Genomic DNA, 7,422 nt, shown 5'->3' on the forward strand with positions numbered 1-7,422 from the left:
AATGTCCACAATAGCCAAACTATGGGAAGGGCCAAGATGTCCATCGACAGATGAATGGGTAAAGAAGATGTGGTATATATATACAATGGAATATTACGCAGCCACCAAAAGGAATGAGATCTTGCCATTTGCAACAATGTGGATAGAACTGGAGGGTATTATGCTGAGCCAAATAAGTCAATCAGAGAAAGACATGTATCAACAGACCTCACTGATATGAGGAATTCTTAATCTCAGGAAACAAACTGAGAGTTGCTGGAGTGGTGGGGAGTGGGAAGGATGGGGTGGCTGGGTGATGGACATTGGGGAGGGTATGTGCTATGGTGAGGGCTGTGAATTGTGTAAGATTGCTGAATCACAGACTGCCAATCACAGTTGGCTAGATTGATAATGGAAGCTGTTGAGTTAAATGAGTAGAATGAGAAGGAGGCTTAGAGTGTAGCCTTGAAGAACTGCAACAGTTGTGTTGAGGGGGCTGGGAGATGATCAGTTAGGAATATAGCCAAGAGGTCGCTTTGCAGTGAAAGAAAAGGGAATGTTTGAAGAAGGAAGAGCCAACTGAACTGTTGAAAACAGCTGAGCAATTCAATTGGCAATGAATTTTTTATTGAAGCTTATTCTTATACAAAATCAGGTCAATAACTAATAAGTTTGAGGGGAAAAAAAGTCTGACTGGTGAATTTGACAATGCAGCTGTCACTGGTGGTGAGATTTTTTGTTTTTATTTTTGTTTTTTTGTTGATGTTACTTTGGGATTTTAAAATTTTGATTTGAGGGATCCATGTGAGAGGGGAGTGTGCTGAGTATATTGGAATATTCATATGGTTACACTGGAATATTCATACGTATTTTGTGTTCACTGTACTTTTCCACCTCCCTTTCTAAGGGGAAGGTTGGGCCTTGGCAGTCCCTTGCTTCAGGAGGTTTATTCAGCCTTCCAGAATCTTGTTTTTCCTGTAGTCCGTGCTCCTTGAGAAGATTATAAGGGTAGGAGGTGATAGGAGGGGCTCTACCTACTATACTCAAAGCAGGAGGAGCATGGGAGGCTGATACATGTTGCTTTTAGGGATCTTATCAAGATCTCCTCATGTAGTTATAGTGGGATTTGTGTGGATAAAAGCTGATGGATCTTCAGGGTCGTATGACTTTTGTCAGAAAATTATAGGAACAAGGCAGCAAAAGAGTCTGATAATTACTGCCAGGGATGAGCATACTACATGCTAACTGGTTTGCTTTATCTCACCAGAAATGAAAGTTACCCATGTTCAGCTTGTAGATTCAGATTGGTCTAAAAGTATTCTTTTCTTAATTATCTATCTAAAGCCTTCAATTCAATCTTCTGTGAAATTCATCTGTAATTTTTCTTTACCTTTTTTTCTACACTGAATCATAGTATATTTTGTTGTTTTGATTATATTTCAATTTTTGGAGGCTATTCTGCTTTCTCTTTTGTGTTATTTTGCCTAGTCAGGATTAGGACTTTATGAATTATACTAGATTATCATTTAAAGATTAAGCTATCTGTTTTCAAGTAGTATTATTATTTTTTGCTGCTATGTTGCAGGAAAGAGATATTTATCTCATAAAATAGACCAGCCATTCTCCAAACTGAATCTCAATGTTATCCTCCAATAGTGCATATGATCCGTTGATGTTGTAGTTGATGAATTTATAATAAGCTTATTTAGCACTGGACCTTGAACTACAATTTAGATCAATCCAACATTCAGAACCTGATCATGATATATATATTTGATTGTTGTCCTTGAACATTAACAGTACAAATGTAGATTAATCTTATAGATAATACATGAAATTTTTGTTTCTATTCCCTATTCTATACTTGTGTAACTGGACTTATTCATGACTGGCAGTAATTTTGGAACTGTGTTTAATATTTATTTCCTCAGCAGTCTGCAATCTCGCTATGGGCCAACATGTCACAGTGAGCATAATATTCATAGTGACTTGCACAGTGTCTGGAAAATAACAAACCTCAATCAATATTTATTGAATGAATGAGTGGATGGATGGATGAGTTGTATTTTCTATTTAAAGCACTTTTCCCAATTCTCTAAAGTGTTAAGATAGTTTCCAAATAAATAACTTCTTTTGTTTTTTCATTGAATTCTTATTCTTTCATTTATTCATTCATTTATTTAGTGTTTATTTAAAACCTGGTTTGTGCCAGGCATAGTGCTGGTATAGCCCCTTTCACAAATCACAATGTAATATGCACTCTCATCATACTTAGAAACCGACTACAGTGACTGCCAAAGGAAATTTCTGGACAAGGAGGATGTTTGGCTATGCAAACAGTGGCTTTCCTCCTTTCCATGTGTCCTAGAAAGAAATTCAGAGAAAGAAATGGCATAATGATTCAATTGCAAATATGTTTTAGAGATTATATGTGAGGGAACTACATGGCCATGGTGTAGTTATAAATAAGGAGTCCTGGGAAAGGTTTGACAAGAACACTTGTTTGGATCAAACACTGTTATGCAAAAGACAGATTGCTGGAAAGGAACCCCAGCCAGGAGGTTCACTCACTAGTGAATGCTCTTACTGAAGTAGGAATAGTCAAAAAATATTTTATTTAGTGTGATATTTATATCACCCTTGCTATCATGGACACACAGTTGGACTCTTCCAATGTAACTCAGGAGAAAGGCCACCCGGATCCACTTGAAAGCATGTGTACGTGTTATGCAGCTCTTCTTAGTTGTTAGCTCACAGAACAGGTAAATCAACATTTACTGAGAGTAGAGGCCCTTGCTAGGGTTTTATATATCTTCTCACATTTTATCCTTTAAAAATTGCTATGCAGCAACTTGTAATAGTTCTGCATAAAGATGAGAAAATTGAAACCCAGCGATTCTAATTTGCATCAGTCACACAGCTGCTAAATCAGGAGGTCAGAATTTTATTCCAGGTCACTGGTAGTCAAAATTTCACGTTTGTCCTATTATGCACATTGGTCAGATAGGCACATACCTGTTCTAATCCTTAAAGAAAACTAGTGTATAACAAAGTGAATGTATCGATGTCTAATATCCATTGCCTAAACAGACCCCTTTCCGGAATGAAAGCTGGTTCAATATTAGGAAATATGCATGCATTCATTCATTCACAAAGGGATGTGTATGCCTCTATGTCACCCCTCGTTCATTGATGGGAACATTAAAGCCTAGAAAGAAATTTAGACTTTGCTTCTTATTTTGAGGTTAACAAACCAGAACAGAAAGAAAAAAAGACCTGAGGGGTTGATACATGGGACAGATACATTTCAGATAAACTTCTCTAAGACACATGAAGAAAGTGGGGAATAACCTGAGGGAAACGGAGCAGCAGAGATCAGCCATGGTCATTTAGCAGTAGCAAGAATACTAATAACAGTGATTATAATCTTGTCGTAGTAGTTGCCAGTTTCTACTGGGTGCTAGGTCGGGCAGTTTTGAGATGATGTCAGTAATTCTCATGTTGAACTTATGAGGTAGTTCTTAGTCATATTAGTTTTCAGATGTGAAACTGTGTCTAGGAAATTTTCAGAGTTAAGGGATGTGCCCACAGTTCAGTGACGTGCTCCTAAGTGTTTAACCATCGGCTCTGTTGAAAAATAAATGTTCGCATATATATTCACACATATATAATTATATTTATAGATAAATTCACATATCTACATTGCATCATTATAATTTTTACTTATGTAAAAGATGTGTGGCACACAATTTACAAATAACAATAAACTCTAAAATATTGTCAATTCCACATGGCCAATTAAGTCTCACAGATTACTCTCTTGGATTTTTGTTGAACTCTGTATCCATAGCCAATCTATCATTAGAAATGATGGATAAACGTAATTCCGACACCAATGCTGTTTTACATTTTCATTTATATTAATGAGTAAGACCAAGTGAGATAATAAAGACACATATCAGAAATTCATTCGTTGGTCAATGCCTCCAGCAACTCTTTTTGCTGAATCTCATACTAGCTTTTGAATACTGGAAGAGTATTTCTTTAATTGTTTTTGTGCTATTCAAAATATTAAAAAGCTACATAACTGACTTACTTTTAAGTTTAATCTGTATTATTAACATTTCTTCGATCATTTTCTTAAGTCTAGCCAATCAACAAAACAATAAATCAAACCCCAATTTATGGGTGGCATTTGTTGATTTCCATAGTCTAAATACGCCCACCAACAGCCACTGGAACCCGATGTGAGCCAGCTTCAGCAAAATTTAAAAAGGGAGAAAAGTTCATCTTAGCCTGAATTATGCTGATTTCAAGTAATATGTAGGGATTTTTTTTTAATTTTAAAATTTTTGATATGCTCTCGAATTTGCAAGAATAGTACGAAGAGCTCCTACATACCCCTCAGCAATTGTTTTATGTTTCTGCCTAATTTGCTTTATTATTTCTGCCTGAATCTGTCTCCTTTCTTCCTTTCTCTGTCTCTCTCTCTCTCCTTGGTCAATCTTGGAATTACTTATCACTTTCATTAATCTTTTCAAAGAACCAAACTTTGACTTTGTTAATTTTGTCTTTTTTCTCACACTGTATTACTGATGTTTGCCATTATTTTCTTTATTCTATTTAATTTGCACTTCCTTTCCAGCCTCTTAAGGGAAAAAGTTGAGAATAGATTTTAGACTATTCTTCTTTTTTTTTTTTAAAGATTTTTATTTATTTATTGAGAGAGAGAGAATGATAGAGAGAGAGCATATGAGAGGGGGGAGGGTCGGAGGGAGAAGCAGACTCCCTGCCGAGCAGGGAGCCCGATGCGGGACTCAATCCTGGGACTCCAGGATCATGACCCAAGCTGAAGGCAGTCGCTTAACCAGCTGAGCCACCCAGGCACCCCTAGACTATTCTTCTTTAATATAAACATCTAAAGCTACAAATTTCCCCTAAACACAACTTCAAATTTATGCAGCAATTTTTTGTGGTGTATTTTCATTATCATTCTCTTTGAAATATTTTCTAATTTTCTTGCAATTTGTTTTTGAGCTGTGAGTTACCTAGTAGTGTGTCAAATTTCAGAATAATTGGGGAGTTCCTAGAGATCTCATGGATACTGATTTCTAATTCAGTCCTCTATTACTTTTTCAGCTATAACTATTTACATTATTTTTAGTGGTTGTCCTAAGGATTGCAATATGCATTCTTTATTTTAGAATTAACATCGTACTTTAATAAAAGGTAATAACTTTCTAATAGCAAAGTTCCTTTTATCTGGTCACTGATATTGTCATATATATTCCAGCTTCTTGCTTATAGTACAAATCTTACAACAGTGCTGTTATTTTCATTCAGTTATATGCCTTTCAAGGAAGTTATGATAAAATAGCCTTTTGTATTCTCTTATCTTTACCATTTCTAGTTTTCTATATTCTTTCCTGTAGAACAAAGTATTTATCTGGTTTCTAGTCCCCTTAGCCAGAAGAATTCTTTTAGCTTTTCTCTTATTACAGAACTACTAGAAATACATTTTGTCCATTTTAATCTGAAAACTTCTTTATTTTTCCTTTCGTATCTAAAGGATATTTTTACTGGATATGGTGTTGGTGGTCATCGATATTTTTGTTATTATTGTTGTTTGTTTCAGAATTTAAGGATACAATTCCATGGTGATAAAACTTAAGTTTTATTTTGTTTGTTAAAAGGAAGCCAACTTTTATTCATTGATTTTTCCCTGAATATAATGTGTAATTTTTTTCTAGCTACTTTAAAATTTTTATTTTCATTTTTGCTTTACCATCAGTTTGGTTATGATGGATCTGGGTGTGGTTTCCTTTGTATTTATATGGTATGTAGCTCCTAGAGTTTCTTGGATTTGTGCATTTGTGGGTGTTTGTGTTTTACCATATTTGGTAATGTTTGGCCATATTTCTTCAATGTCCATATTTATATCATCTATATCTGTATGCTATAGTAGAGGAGTGAGCCATATTGATATTTTGAGATAAAGCATTCCAGACAGAAGGGAGAGTCCGTGCAAAAGGCCCTACAATAAAAGCATGCCTGGCATGTTTGTGGAACATGGAGGAAGCATGGACAATGAGCTATGAGTAAAGCGGGAATACAGTAAAAGTTAAAGAACCCACATCATATAGGATTTTTCAGTCTTTTAAACAGAACTTTGGCTCATAAAGTTTAGGAGGAGAACCACTAAGAGGGTTTGAATAGAGGAGTAATACGGCTTTCATAAAGGTATTACTCTGGCTTCTATATTGAGAATGTATTACAGTTGTGGGGGAGAGAGGAAATGATAAAGAGAAGTTACTTCAGTAACTCAGGCAAGATATATAATAGAATGTAGTGTTGCAGCTGATGAGAAGCAGTAAGATTCTAAATATATTCTGAGGATAGACCCAACTGGGTTTCTTGACAGTTTGAATCTAGATAGTAATGAAAAGAAAGAAATCATAAGTGATTTTAAAGTTTTTGTTCTGAAAACAAAAAGGATAGCTTTGTCTTCAATTTAGAAAGGGTAGACTTCAGATGGATCAGTTTTGGGTGGGAGGAGGTCAAGAGTAGATTTTAGACTTAAATTTGAGATATCTATTAGATTGCTAAGACAATGTATCAAGTAGATAGCTGCATATACCATATAAGTGTTTCAGATTCAAGAGAGAAATCTGGGTTGGAAACATAAACTTGAAAGACCTCAGTATATCAATTTATAACCATGATTGGATAAAAATCACCGAAGTAGTAAGTATAAGCAGAGTAAAAGAATAGAACCAAGAACTGAGAACAGGGCTCAGAATTGAAGTAAATGAGAACCCAGTAAAATAACCTGAGATTGGCAGTGAGATAAGAAGTCAAGTGAAGAAAATATATTAAGGAGGTGAGGGTGATCAGCTTTATTTGAGGCTCCTGATCAGTGATTTAAAATGAGGCCTGTGAATTAGCAATTGGATATAGCAATGTAAACGTCATTACTAATCTTGATAAAGGCAGCTCTGGTGGAGTAATAGGAGTGAAAGTTTGATTGTGTGACATTCAGAGAGTATACTGGGGGGAAAGTTGAGTAACTTTTTGAGAGGTTGCTGTAAAGGAAAGTAGATGAATGGATCTGTTGCTGGCAGGGAAAGTGAGGTCATAAAAAGGTTATTTTTAAAATTTAAAGTTTTTTTTTTACATTTTTTTATTATGTATGTTAATCACCATACATTATATCATTAGTTTTTGATGTAGTGTTCCCTGATTCATTGTTTACATACAACACCCAGTGCTCCATGCAGTATGTGCCCTCTTTAATACCCATCACCAGGCTAACCCATCCCCTCACCCCCCTCCCTCTAAAACCCTCAGTTTGTTTCTCAGAGTCCATAGTCTCTCATGGTTTGTCTTCCCCTCCGATTTCCCCCCCTTCATTTTTCCCTTCCTGCTATCTTCTTTTTTTTTTTT

At 35.5% G+C, this 7,422-nt stretch overlaps 1 long non-coding RNA gene across 1 annotated transcript in view; it reads right to left on the minus strand.

Annotated features, from left to right (window-relative positions):
- Positions 1-7,422, minus strand: part of LOC145720502 (uncharacterized) — an 89,783-nt gene that overhangs the window by 8,629 nt on the left and 73,732 nt on the right. The window lies entirely within an intron of this gene.

Source organism: Leptonychotes weddellii, chromosome 3, assembly GCF_054177405.1.
Source record: "Leptonychotes weddellii isolate Sample4059 chromosome 3, ASM5417740v2, whole genome shotgun sequence".
NCBI lineage: Eukaryota > Metazoa > Chordata > Mammalia > Carnivora > Phocidae > Leptonychotes > Leptonychotes weddellii.